This window comes from Megalobrama amblycephala, linkage group LG22 (genome assembly GCF_018812025.1).
Source record: "Megalobrama amblycephala isolate DHTTF-2021 linkage group LG22, ASM1881202v1, whole genome shotgun sequence".
NCBI classification, from domain to species: Eukaryota; Metazoa; Chordata; class Actinopteri; order Cypriniformes; family Xenocyprididae; genus Megalobrama; species Megalobrama amblycephala.
In genome coordinates, this window is record NC_063065.1 from 283,300 (window position 1) to 298,851 (window position 15,552).

A 15,552-nucleotide genomic window follows, 5' to 3' on the forward strand; every position below is an offset into this window, starting at 1 on the left:
TGTGACTTTTTAGTAGCTTGTTTTCTAATGTTCAGAGTTGATCTGTTGATCAGAATATGTTGCTTGTCACCGTTGTTGAGATTCACAGGCTGATACTTGATGTTTGTGTGTGCCTAAAATAATAATAATTTTTTTTTTTTTGTGATAAGGACAACTTTTTTTTTAAAAAAAATCTGTATTGTATAAGCTGATCTTCTGCAGAATCACAGTGCTGCTGTAATCAATAATGTAAAACTAACTCAGAGATTGGGCTCTAAATGAGTTCAGTGATTCAGATCAAATAATGATTTTGAGAAAACATAACCAACACCTGATCATCTTTTAACTTTGCTTGTCTGGTTGGTTTTAATGCAGTTAAAACTGCCCAAACAAAATCTAATACTAAAAAGGCAAGGGTCAAGAGCTCAACTAAAACAAACCCTGACCTCGATGATGGTAACTTAAAAATTGTGATTTTCTCCTTTGGTGATTCTGCTTGTTATCATCAGGTGTCTTCAATAATGTTCAATCATCACTCAATTAATCACTTATTTATCTCATTAATGCTTCAGTGGGTGGAATAAAAATATGGCAGGACTTTTACTTTCTGACCCCTGGAATCTCCACCTCTGCTAAATCCTGACTGGAAATCCTCACAGATTCCATTTCTTTCTAAAAAGGAGCACAGTTGTGTTGAAACTGCCTTTTCTAGTATCTTTGACAGAAAAGGTAGATTCGAGATTGGCCTATAATTTACTAAATCTCTCTGATCTAGTTGAGGTTTTTTAATAAGAGGTTTAATAATAGCCTGCTTAAAGGTTTTTGGCACGTATCCTAGTGTTAAGGATGAATTAATTATATCAAGAAGTGGACCTACGACCTCTGGAAGCATTTCTTTCAGTAGTTTAGTCGGCATTGGGTCTAACATACATGTCGTTGATTTTGATGATTTGATAAGTTTAGATAATTCTTCCTCTCCTATGGCGGCGAATGATTCTAGTTTTACCTCAGGGACACTACAGTGCACTGTCTGAAGCGAAACTGTAGATGGTTGCATGTTTTTAATTTTCTCTCTAATATTATCAATCTTGCAAGTAAAGAAGTTCATAAAGTCATTACTGCTGTGCTCTATGGAAACGTCAGCAGTTGAATCTCTGTTTCTAGTTAATTTAGCCACTGTCAAATAAATACCTAGGATTATGTTTGTTTTCTATTAAGAGATTTGAAAAATAAGTAGATCTAGCATTTCTTATAGCCGTTCTGTACTCAATCATTTTTTCTTTCCACGAAAGGCGAAAAACTTCTAGTTTTGTTTTCTTCCAACTACGTTCAGCTTTTCTAACAGCTCGTTTTAGAGCCCGAGTGTGCTCATCATACCACGGCGTTGGATTAGTTTCCTTAATCTTCTTTAGACGTAAAGGAGCGACTGCATCTAATGTGCTGGAAAAGAGAGAGCCAATAGTTTCTGTTGCAGCATCGAGTTCTTCTAAGTTGTCAGGTATACTAAGGCGATGAAACTGCTCGGGGAGATTATTTATAAAGCAATCTTTAGTGGTAGACGTGATGGTTCTACAATATTTATGGCTGGGTGGTGGTTTTGTAGCCTTGGCTAATTGTATTATACACGAGACTAAATAATGATCTGATATATCATCGCTCTGCTGTAGAATTTCAACAGCATCAATATCAATTCCATGCGACAGTATTAGATCTAAGGTATGATTACGACAATGAGTGGGTCCTGACACGTGTTGTCTAACTCCAATAGAGTTTAAAATGTCTGCAAATGCCAATCCAAATGCGTCTTTATTATTATCTACATGGATATTAAAATCACCAACAACAAGGACTTTATCCGCAGCCAGTACTAACTCTGATATAAAATCAGCAAATTCTTTGATAAAGTCATTATGGTGCCCTGGTGGCCTGTATACAGTAGCCAGCACAAATGTCAACTTACATAATGTTACATAAAGCACCATCACTTCAAAGGAATTATATTTGAAATTCTTTTGAATGATTCTGAATATATTACTATAAATTACAGCAACACCTCCCCTTTGCCTTTCTGTCGAGGATTGTGTCGATAATCATAACCTTGAGGACTAGATTCATTTAAAGTAATGTAATCGTCTGGTTTAGCCAGGTTTCTGTCAAACACAGCAAGTCTAGTTTATTGTCTGTGATAATTTCATTTACAATAAGTGCTTTTTGAAGAAATAGATCTAATATTCAGTAACCCAAGCTTTATCATTTGTTTATCTGATTTATCTGTGATTTTCATGTGAATTATTTGAGTTCTGTGATGTGAGGCGGCTAGCTGACGGTCGGTTTAGCCAGTTTGTCTGCGTCCTGATCTGGGCCCTGGTTTGTCATGTTTCAGCTCTAAGACTATTTGCCAAATTTCTAGATAGAAGAGCAGCACCATCCCGGGAGGGATGAATACCATCTCTTTTCAACAGATCAGGTCTGCCCCAAAAGCTTTTCCAATTGTCTATGAAACCTATATTATTCTGCGGACACCACTTAGACAGCCAGCCATTGAGTGATGATAACCTGCTAACTATCTCATCACTCCGACGAACAGGAAGAGGGCCAGAACAAATTACTTCTGCTGACATTGAATTTGCGAGTTCACACACCTCTTTAATGTTAATTTTAGTGATCTCCGACTGGCGAAGTCGAACATCATTTGTGCCGACGTGGATAATGATTTTAGAATATTTACGTTTAGCATTAGCCAGCACTTTTAAATTTGCTTTGATGTCAGGTGCTCTGGCCCCCGGCAAACATGTGACTATGGTGGCTGGTGTCTCTATTTTCACGTTCCGTGTAATAGAATCGCCAATAACTAGGGCACTTTCAACAGGATTTTCAGTGGGTGCGTCACTGAGTGGGGAGAACCTGTTTGATGTTCTAATCGGAACGGAAGAGTGGTGTTTGTTCTTGCCATTATGCCGCCTCACAGTCACCCAGTTAGCCTGCTGCGTGGCTTCTACAACCGGAACCGAATGTGCAGTGTTTACTAGGCTAGTCGCATCCAAAGCAGTATCTAAGGCCCTTTCATTCTCACTATCCTCAATTAAAGTTTGGATGCGTGTCTCTAATTCTGAGATTCTCTCTGTCAGCCTGACAATATCCCTGCATTTATCACATGTGTAAGGCTCACTGCTGACAGAAAGAGCTAAGCTGTACATGTTGCATTTAATACACATGATAATCGTCGGACATGACTGACTGTGTGTTTGATGAACGCCGTCCGAAAAACTGCAACGCACACGGGACTCGCTGGCTGGATGTCTCGGTCGCTTGCCGGTGCCTGGGGCAAGGGTGATGTGCGGGACGCTGTACCTCGCGGTGGATCGATGAATGCCGGGCAGCAACGTCTCCACAGCTTCCCAATCTGGCGAGGACAGATCAGAATAACATACATCTGATAAATCCGCCATTAAATCGACAAGGAAGGTTGGTTTAGAGGAAAAAAGAAAGTAGACGGTAACTAGCAGGCTATGGCTAACACTAGGTGATTACGCTGGTGGATTGCTAGTAATAAATCGTTCCGTTTAATAATATTATGCAATAGGTTAAGTAATCTAGTGAAAAATAAGAAAGTTATATTATGTGAATAGGAATAAAGAGAAGGATTTAGGATAAACTCCACGAAGCTCCGAGCGTAGGTCAGACAGCAGGCAGGCAGCAGCGTTGAACCGTTGATGGGAAACAGACCTAAGTAGCTATCAATCTCTGCTCTCATCCTTTTCTGCTGAAATTCATGCTGCTAAATCTTCCTATTTCCACAACAAAATCAACAGCGCTCCAAACACACGTACACTTTTCAAACATTCAACTCTCTCCTCTGCCCCCCTCCACCACCACCCACCTCATCCCTTACTGCTGATAATTTTGCTACATTTTTCACTGATAAAACATCTACCATCAGCAGTCAGTTCTCCGCTCCACACACACAGGAACTCAGACCAACCACACACACAGCCACACACCTCCTCTCTTCATTCTCTCCCCTCACTGAGACAGAAGTATCCAAACTTCTCCTCTCCAGCCATCCCCACCACCTGCCCTCTAGATCCCATCCCCACACACCTTCTACAAGCCATCGCTCCCACACTTTTACCAGCACTGACACACATCATCAACACATCTCTCCACACTGGCACTTTCCCTAACACATTCAAGCAGGCTCGGGTAACCCACTGCTTAAGAAACCCACATTAAACACGTCTATTGTAGACAGCTACAGACCTGTTTCTCTCCTACCATTCATAGGAAAAACACTTGAACGAGTTGTTTTCAACCAGGTGTCATCTTTCCTCTCACAGAGCAACCAATTGGATGTCAATCAATCCGGTTTCAAGAGTGGCCACTCGACTGAGACTGCACTGCTGTCGGTCACTGAATCCCTGCAGATTGCAAAGGCTGATTCCAAATCATCAGTTCTCATTCTGCTCGATCTATCTGCTGCCTTTGACACGGTGAATCATCAGATCCTCCTGTCCACCCTCTCATCACTGGGCATCACAGGTACTCCGCTTCTCTGGTTTGAATCCTATCTCACAGGAAGGTCTTTCAGGGTTGCCTGGAGAGGGGAGGTATCCAAAGCTCATCAACTAACCACGGGTGTTCCTCAGGGTTCAGTTCTTGGACCCCTCCTCTTCTCCATTTACACTACATCACTTGGTCCCATCATTCAGGCACATGGTTTCTCCTACCATTGCTATGCTGATGACACACAACTCTTCCTTTCATTCCAACCAGATGATCCCACAGTAGCTGCACGAATCTCAAGCTGTCTGGCGGGCATCTCGGCATGGATGAAAGAACATCATCTACAGCTCAACCTGGCTAAGACTGAGCTTCTCGTCTTCCCTGCCAATCCGACTCTAAATCACGATTTCAGCATCCAGATAGGTACATCCTCAATTACCCCGTCAAATTCGGCCAGAAATCTTGGAGTAATCCTTGATGACCAACTGTCCTTCAAAGACCACACTGCAAAGACAGCTCGGTCATGCAGATTTGCACTATACAACATCAGGAAAATCAGGCCCTTTCTAACAGAACATGCAACACAACTTCTGGTCCAGGCCCTGGTCATTTCTAGGCTTGATTACTGCAATGCTCTTCTGGCTGGACTGCCATCATGCACAATCAAGCCTCTACAAATGATTCAGAACGCTGCAGCACGTCTCGTCTTCAACGAGCCCAAAAGAGCCCACGTCACGCCTCTCTTCATCTCTCTTCACTGGCTAACCACTTGCTGCTCGTATCAAATTCAAGGCGTTGACGCTTGCTTACAGATCTGCCACAGGCTCAGCACCCTCCTACTTCCACTCACTCTTACGAGTCTACACTCCTACCAGAAACCTGCGCTCATTAAAGGAGCGAAGGCTTGTGGTACCATCACAGGGAGGCACAAAATCACTTTCCAGAACGTTCTCGTTCACTGTTCCTTGCTGGTGGAACGATCTTCCTGCCTCCATCCGGAATGCGGAATCCCTGGCAATATTCAAAGACAGCTGAAAACCCATCTCTTTCGTGAGCACTTAACCTCATCTTAAAAAAAAAAAAAAAAAAAAAAAACTTCTTACTCCTATCCTTTCACTTCCTCTAAACCCTCTCTATTGTAGCTTAGGATAATCTGAGCACTGCCTATAACTTGTATTATGAGCACTTCTTGTCTATTTGCCTCGTCATGACGACTCGCTTGTTGTATTCCTCACTTGTAAGTCGCTTTGGATAAAAGCGTCTGCCAAATGAATAAATGTAAATGTAAATGTAAATGTAAATGTAAATGACAATTAATAGGTAATTTGCATTGCCATTTAAGTGAAATTATTGAACTTAAATATACAAGCTTGATAAAAATGATAATTCTAGAAGAAAATTTCAGATGGCACTTAGAGGCTTTTGCATCTGAGCTCTTCATGTATTAATCATGTTGATAGGCCCTATAAGAACAAATATTACATATTAATCATGTCAATTTCCTGCATCTGTTATTGACGTCCAAATGACGTCCAAAAAATTACCCGTTCAAAGGTCAAATGTTGAACGTCAAGATGACGTCCAAGTTGGGTCATGGTTGGACGTCCAAATAGTGGACCTGTATAATTGACAAATAAATTTGTTTTTTCTACCATGATTTTGGTAAAAAAAATACATTGTCTACTGTAAAATTTAGGGTTACAAAACCAGTATACCGTATGGTCTTTTACAGATTCCACATTTTTTCACGGTATATTCCTGGCAACCACAGCTGCCGGTATTTTACCGTAAATTTGACAGTTTTTTTTTAAACTGTGTAGTTTGGATGTCGAATAGATGTTCAGAAATGGTCATGGACCGACGGACCTAATATAGACATGATCTGCACGTCTATCCGACGTCCAGTGTTTAGTGGGATTTTTTAACATCTTGCTTCTGTAAAATTGAATGTTTTTGTTTGCTTAAAAATCTACAGATTTATACTGTGAATTCCAATGTGCACAACCCCAAAAGATGTAGTTTTACTCAAATAATACCATAAAATCTAAGGTTTTTAGACATTTTCAACATTACAATATTTAATTGTAAAATGTATGCATATTTATTTGTTTTCACAGAAAATATTTATAATTTCAACATTTTATTACAGTAAAAAACAAAGTTTTATCCAGTCTCACAATTAACGGTTATTCAATCTATTTAATACAGTAAAAGGAAGTTTTTTGGTTTTACGCTCCATTACCGTTGGAATTTGACGGTGTTTTGCTGTATATTTTACTGACTTTGTTTACAGTGTACCTTAAAAGTTGAAGGAGTTAAACCTTCTAAAAATTTTTCTTGAAGGAACTGAAGCACAAAGCTGATAGGTGACTGGACAGGGTCCATATTACATTGACTACAGCATGTAGAGAACAATTTCCTTTTGTACATATACAACTTCCTCGTGGAGGGAGCTCTGGATTGAAGGATTGTCTCCACAACCTCGGTTGAGAGGCCTGAATCTATGAGCCTTGCCCCCTCAGAGGCCAGGCCCACAGCCTCCATAGTTCTGGGCGGGGATGAAGAATCATGCTGCCCGCTTGCGACAGGAGATCCTGTCTGAGAGGAAGCTCCATAGGAGAGCCACACATGAAAGGAAAAAACAATAGAAACACAAGTTACACTGTACATCTTGGAGACTTTCAGTGACTTGAGTCAGGGGGAAAGGAGGGTGTGTGTGTGTGAGGGTGGGGGGATTTGCAGGGGTTGCATACTGTAGATGTGTGAGGGCAAGGCGTTGTCCTATGCTATTTCTTTGAGATCTTCTCTCCAGATGATTATTATTGCTTTATTGCAGGGAGCTTGATCTCAGTTTTTGTTTTGCAAGAAAATCAAGTCGTACAGTCCACGCTTGGCCCCTTGTGGCAAATTCAAATCAGTCCTGACGGGCTACTTTTGGACATTTCCTGCTTCCATATATTGGGTGTTGTTTTTAGAGTGTTCATAGGCTGGCACCTAGCAGCATCAGTTGATGGGTGCAGGAGTCAAGTCGTCACCTGAAATAACAACATGAAGGCAAGTAAAAGTACTGCAGAATGCATCTCTGTGGCACACAGTCCCTTTAGGTGTGTACTGTGCTGACTAGATGCTGCAGCCGCTGGACATGATGCCTGTGATCCTCTTGGTCAGGTTTGCTTCCAACTGCACTTGGCTGTGATGGTATTCTGTCTGTAGAATGACTGGTTCTACCAAATCTGTTGTGTTGGTCAGTATGAGCAGAATGTGTCAGTGTAACTGGTCTGTTCTCTGCGTTGTGTGTTGTGCGCTGGAAGGAAGAACAGGACAGCATTCGCAGTTTCGCTGATCTTTTATTCCTGATAAACAAATAAAAACAGCCTCTTAATACAATGAGAGTCACCCTCGATTCCTCTCCAGTGCATCACCAATGCAAAGAGCTAAAATAAATCACATTTTAACAAGAAATAAATGTAACTGAAAACATACCTGATAAACAAATAAAAACAGCCTCTTAATACAATGAGAGTCACCCTCGATTCCTAAAATGAATATGATGTACACCTGTCACCATGTGCTTCATTTCCACATACAAGACAAATTTAACTCAAAAAGAATAAAATGACAAAAATAACCACACAGATGAGTAAAATAAGAATATATACATAAATTGGAGCAAAAATATAAGTATAAAATCAACAATTAAAATAAGGATTAAAAAAAGATTAACAAGAGCCCAAAATAACCTCACCTCTCCAGTGCATCACCAATGCAAAGAGGAAGAGGAGGGGCCAGAACAGGAAATGACATGCCTCGTGATGTCATCACAATTAAAGGGGAAAGCACTCACATTTCAATTAGGCAGTTATATATATCAGGTATATGTATACAAACAATTTTTGGGTGAATTCTAATAAACAATATATACAATTAACAGGAAACTTTCTGTACCCGTTACATCAGGAAAGTCTCATTACACTTTATGGAAACATTTGAATTTAAGATGATTCTAAGGGCCCATGCACTTTTGGGGCCCCCAGAGATCAGTTTTATTAGTAGTAACAGTCATTGCTCGAAGTGGGCCGGTCTCGCGCACTGGCACTTGTCACATGTTGCCGGTACTCTGAACGCCCTCACCAAAACGTAGGATCATCAGACTATAAATTAATTGTACATTGCACATTCAGAGCTTTTATAAGCTTTACGAACTGAACGGATCAATTGTCTGCACAATATGACTGTGACTGAAGCCAATTGTTTAATTTTGCATGAGTGGGGCACAAATCACCGTAAGCGTGTTGACAAGCATGCTCCAAAAGTGTTAATATTTGCGCAAGTACTGCTTCAATGGTACTTTAACTCAGTAGTGCGCAAACACATGAACACTAAGTAGTGTTATATAGACTGGGCATACTATTAGATACATCTTACCTATTTCATTTACATATGACTTACAAATATGAATCACATTAAGTTTATTTGTTTGTTTATGTAAAAACTATGTAATCCAAATGGATGGAAATTTTGTATGTAATTCAATTACATAAAACATATGTTTAGACTGAAATATTTTTTTGAGTGTATAGGGAACACATATAAAATATTAACTGTCTTTTCCCTCAACAAACTAATTTACTGCTTATTAATATAGTTAATTGTTAAGTTTAGGTATTGGATAGGATTAAGAATCACTAATAAGAAGCACTAATTGCATTGAATTAATGTACAAAGTGATGTTGCTTCAGTATCACTCTTGCACCCTCAGTTAATATTCAAGCAATGTTGAGATTTCAACCTCATATCAATAGTAATATTTTTGATTCAACATTACAAAGTGATATTTTTTCAACATGCACCCTCATTTAATGTTGAAACAATGGTGAACAAAAAAATCAATGGTAATGCTATTGAATCAACATTATACTTTGATTGATTCTACAGCACTGATGTTGAATCAATATTAAAATTAACAAAAATAATCATTAGTTTGGCCATAATATTGTTTGATCAATGTTAATGTGATCTTGACTGAACTGAAATGTCAACATAAAAAAGGTTCTGAACAACATTAATATTTCAGCTACACTTCAGTGGTGCATCAACAAATTTATGGTCATTTCAAAGTTTTGGGAAAACCTTTAAAAACATAAATGACACCTTTCCCGTAGTTGAGTCAGTTTATTGTATTTGACAGTTTAACTCAATCAATGACAAAGTGAAAATTAAATGCTTTAAGAGTGAGGCAAAAAGGACAAAAGCATTACAACCTTTAAAAATAACATTGCTTTCAGAAGTCTTATGTCATCATAAGTGATCCAGTGGCTCAAGTTTTCAAAATCTGGCTCGCATCAGACGACTGCCTCTTTTCCTTTGGGTTCTCTGAAATCTGAAAAAAGAAAGCATAATGTTACTTAAGAGCAAGAAAATTCACATTCAAGAATGTTAATATGCTAAACACAATATGATTAACTTTATAAAAATTGCCAAACACAGAATATTATAATATATTTATAATATTGTTAAATTTGTATATTAATCTATTTATCAACACTTCAATAACGCTACACTCTCAGAAAAAAAAGTACATAATTGTACCTTTAGGAGTACAATGGTACATTTGTACCCTTGTGATTTGTACCTTAAGAGACCAGTTTTGTACCTTTGGTCAAGTCAAGTCAAGTCACCTTTATTTATATAGCGCTTTTTACAATGCAGATTGTGTCAAAGCAGCTTTACATTGATAACTGGTACATAATTTGGCTGCACAGCAGCTCTTAAATAATAGTGTCAATGCAGGCAGATCAAAGCACTGTTGAATAAATGTCAAGAATACTATTGAATATCAAATGTCAAGTGTCCCCAACTAAGTAAGCCAAAGGCGACAGCGGCAAGGAACCCAAACTCCATCAGGTGACATCAGGTGGCAAACAAGTGGCAGATAGTTGTTAAGATGGAGAAAAAAAAAACCTTGGGAGAAACCAGGCTTAGTCAGGGGCCAGTTCTCCTCTGGCGAACAGTGCTTTGTTACAATCAGGTTGCTATCATAAGTCTGATAGGATCGCAACAATCAAAGTATTTATTTCAGTTCCATCCAGTTGAGGATCGTATTCATCACGCCGGTATGGACGGTTTGTTGAGGAACTGTGGCACTGGCTGTCGTGTCGATGAGGCCTTCACAGTGGATGATCCCGTTGACTCGATCTCTGCTGATACTTTGGTGACAATTTTGTACCTTTATTTAAAAGTACAAAAACTGACCCTTCAAAAAGGGTACAAAATTGGCTTTGACAGCGTACAATCGTTGACTATAATGAGATATATATTTTACACACACACACACACACACACTGAATTAAAATCAGAATTTATTAAATCCTTTTTATTTTCACATTTTACAACATTTCATTTTAAACACATTTTAAACATTCCATATGAGTCCATCTTGCCGGGTGTTAAAAAGTAACACTGAAGCAGTGTTAAAGTTAATGAGATAATTGATTGATGATTGAGTGATGATTGACAATTAGTGGAGACACCTGTACGGTGTTCATATTAGGACATTCTTAGACCTCAGTCGTACAAAGAAAAGGTTTCAGCCATTGGATGAAACGGCATCGCGCCTCAGACTGAACGGCTTCAGGTCTCAGGGAAAACAACGTCAGCTGTGAGGTCTTCTACTATTAGGCATTGGACGAAAAGGCATCGGGCGAAACGGACTCAGAATAAAAGGCATCGGGCGAAACGGACTCAGAATAAAAGGCATCAGGCGAAACGGACTCAGAATAAAAGGCATCAGGCGAAACGGACTCAGAAAAAAAGGCATCAGGCGAAACGGACTCAGAATAAAAGGCATCAGGCGAAATGGACTCAGAATAAAAGGCATCAGGCATCAGGCGAAACGGACTCAGAATAAAAGGCATCAGGCGAAACGGACTCAGAATAAAAGGCATCAGGCGAAATGGACTCAGAATAAAAGGCATCAGGCATCAGGCGAAACGGACTCAGAATAAAAGGCATCAGGCGAAACGGACTCAGAATAAAAGGCATCAGGCGAAACGGACTCAGAATAAAAGGCATCAGGCATCAGGCGAAACGGACTCAGGTGGAGTGTGGGGTTTCGCATTTCCCCGCCCCGCCCCGCCCCATGTGACGTCACATGCACGCGGTTCAGATCAGAACAAACAGAAGAACAAGAAGGACAGATGGATGCAGAGGAGGTAAGCCCACATGATATATTTTATTTGTTTTAATTAAATGCTACACTAATTACGTTTTATACAGAACAGAACATACATTTCGTGAATTTTATTTGCACTTTTAAAAAGTTAGCTAGCTTTAGCTTGCACTCGGCAGACTATTGTGATGTTAAAGCGTGTTCGCGCTATTGGGATAAAATCTTATTGTAATTTTTAATCCAACTGTATTAGTTTAACACGAACAGTTGCTGAATTAAATGGGATTTTGCCAAAATAATGGTTCTGTCTTAAAAACTATTTGTGTTTCAGTCGATCAAGAATGGATATGCAGATAAGTATCCTGCATTTAAGATGGCTTGTTTGTCTAACTAAATATATTGTTATGTGTTAATTGCCAAATCCAAAAATATGCTTATCTACAGAATATGTTGTTGAAACTTTCTTCAGAATAAAAAAAACTTCACATAATGTGCCTTAACTTATTTGTAGATGAATTGATAAAATTGCTTTTTGATAATGGCTTCAAACAAAGAGAGATGTGCTCTTTTCTTGGTGCTTCTGGATACAAAATCAGGTAATCTTTATGCTTACTTAAGGTTAATTGTGCTGCAGTGCTGCTTTGCTTATGTTTAATATACAGTAGGCTATACAAATGAAACATGTTTACAGAATCTTATGCTTTATCTTGCAGTGAAAGGCATCTAAGAAGATTAATAAAATCACTTGGTTTGAGACAGAGGAGTTTTGACAGGCCCCATAATGAAATTCGCCAAGCTGTTATGGTAAAGTATGTCTTAAAGCAGTGTTCCTCATTCCTGCTCCTGGAAAGCCACTTACCTTCAGATTTCAGTTCCAATCATTTTCCAAAGCACCTGCAACAAACTGCCTTAGGTTAAGAAACACCTGATAATACTTTAAAGGTATTATCAATGAGGGTTTTCTTAACCCAAGTGTGTTTCAACTGGACACTAGCTTTAATTACTTTGTAAACTCAAATACCTTGTTTTGTTGATTCAGGTGCATGTAATTAAGTGGAGTTGAAACTAACCTCTGCAGGAAAGTGCCTCTCTCAGAGCAGGATTGTCAACCTACATATAGTGTTAATAATCCAAAATATTTATTTAGAGTGAGCTGAGGCACTGGTCACCTTGGCAAGGAATATGTGCAATGCACAAACGGGTTCGTGATGTCAGAGGAATCCAGCCTTGTTACAGGTACCTATATTAACCCTACTTTTTTTTTTTTTTTTAATATGGTCAAGATTGTTTTTTTTTTTTTCATTACTTAATGTGTTTTCCCTCTGTTCTTTGTCTAGGAATGATGTGGCTCTAATAATGAGAGAACTGGATGGCAGTGGTCTTATTAGAAGATGTCCAGGGAAAAAAAGAATTGAACGTAGGAACTACTTCAGCCGTGGACCAAATTACACTTGGCATATTGATGGTAAAGTATTATTAAACATTACATAAATATTAAAAAACATATTATTAAAGGGATAGTTAAGCCAAACTCTCTTCCCTGTGTAATTTCAAATCCACATGATTTTCTTTCAGTGGAAAACAAAAGGAGAAATTGTTTAGGGTTAAATGGAGTATTACAGTATGAGCACAATGTTAAAGATAATTCTAAACTACAAGCATAAGTTGTTTTTTGCAGATTTAGGGTGTTGAAATTGATCGCATTTCCTTGGACAGCATGGGCTTTGATGGACCCAGCTAAGATCATAGAGGTGGAGGTTGTAGTCCAACCTGACAGGCTGGTAGACTGCAGATTGTAGAGGATTTACACTATTATTTTGAAAAGAGCTTGGACGTTATGCTGCTGATTACTTATTTGTGTTCCATATGCTGAAGTAAGTTATATAGGTATCAAAAACACGAGAATAAGCGTAAAGCATAAACTATTCCTTTCAAGTTTTCTGATTGATGTTTTTATTAAATAATTGATATTTATTGTGATACATATTTTATCATTTGTTATAGGAAATGACAAATTGAAATTCTTTGGAATCTGGGTACATCTTGGTATTGATGGGTACGTTTCACAAATTTTATTGCCTTGTAGTCTAATTTGGTACTTTTTTTGTAAAAACAAGCCCATAGCTTTTTTTGTTGATGTACTTGCAATGCTCTTAATAGATTTTCTAGGAAAATTTATTTGGCTTAAGGCTGGCACTTCTAACCGACAACAAACCTTCGTTGCAAGGTACTTCTTTGATGCCATTCAGGAACACGGTGGTATGTATATTTGATATCTTACAATAGTTATGATTGGAGAGAGCTTCTCATATTTATAAACAATATTATTATTATTATTATTATTATTATTATTATTATTATTATTAAAAATATTACTTTTATTTATTATAGGTTGCCCACGATTTATAAGAGCAGACCGAGGAAAGGAAAATCTCCTTGTTGGACAGATGCAAGTGGCATTTCACTTCCGAGAGGCTTGTGATCAAGGACAAGACTCCTTCAGAGTGGGCACATCAGTACATAATCAGGTATGTGAGCATAAATGCAAATAGAAGATTATTATTTTTTTTTTTTTGTAACAAGAAATAACATTATTTTGTTTTATTAGCGAGCTGAATGCTTCAACAGTATGCTGAAGAAAACATGGATCAAAAAATGGCAGGTGATATTTGAGGTGAACTTTTAACTGGAACTGTCAAATGCTTATTGATGCTAATTAAAACATTTTTGTAATTTTTTTTTTAAGTTTATAAAAATGTGCATTTTTAGGCCATGATGGAGTCTGGCATGCTCGATTTGGACAATCCTGTTCACATGTAAGTTAAATTTGTTGTCAGCCCTCATGTATCTGCTTACATTTAATGAAAAAATAAATACATGCTGCTAACTTAGAAATTGCCTGCAATATACACACCTTCCCCTTCTTGAGAGAGAGCTGAACATGGAACAAAGACTCTGGAACACTCATGATATTCGCAAGCAACAGAATGTTCCAGGTCCATTTGGGAAACCAGACCTTCTTTTCAACTCCCCACCTGAAGGTATGCTTTTTATCTAAATTAAAATGGTTGAGAAAAGCAGTACCCAACTTGAAGAAAAAGGAATTTGTATCTACCTGCAGGCTTTGCTGATATGCTCTGCAAAATAGATAATGACCTCCTACAGTATGCAGAACAGCTCATTTGTGAATGTTGAGGAGCCTTTGTTGGTGGCAAACGAAGCATTCAGAAGAATTCACTGAGGTAATTCTTCAGGATACCAACTTCCCATCATCACCAGACGGGTCATTTGCAGCTTACCTCATGCTGGTCGAGAAATTCACCACAGTCCTTGATTCAAGAGGCATTTCCATTCCATCCACATTTGCAGAGGCTAATGAAATATACCAGCTACTGGCCAATGAGTCATGGACTTTGTAACTGCTTATCAAACAAAATCTAAATATAGATGCCAAATGAATAAAAAAATGCTACAAAGATGCAACACCTTTAATGATGTGAACATGAATTTCAACAAATAGTTAAACATTCATTTTAAGTTAGCTTTTTTTAAAAATAAAATAAAAAATATTTTGTTTATCTGACAGTCAAGTGACCTTTTTTTTGGAATTGCATAACAGTTGTACATTTGTTTTATATTGGTGTTTCACATTGGAACAATATCCATTAAACTGACATGAACATAACATGGAATTTTGTGTTAAGTTTTGTACATTGTCCTGCACTCACTACCTACAGTAATGAGCAAGTAATGTATTGCCGTTTCACATCAGAACAGTATCGATTAAACTTACATCATGGACATACCATGAAATTTTGTTAACTTTTGTACATTATCCTGCACTCACTGCCTAAAATAAGTAAAGTATGTCAATGTTATTGGTATGTTCGGTTCAAACCACA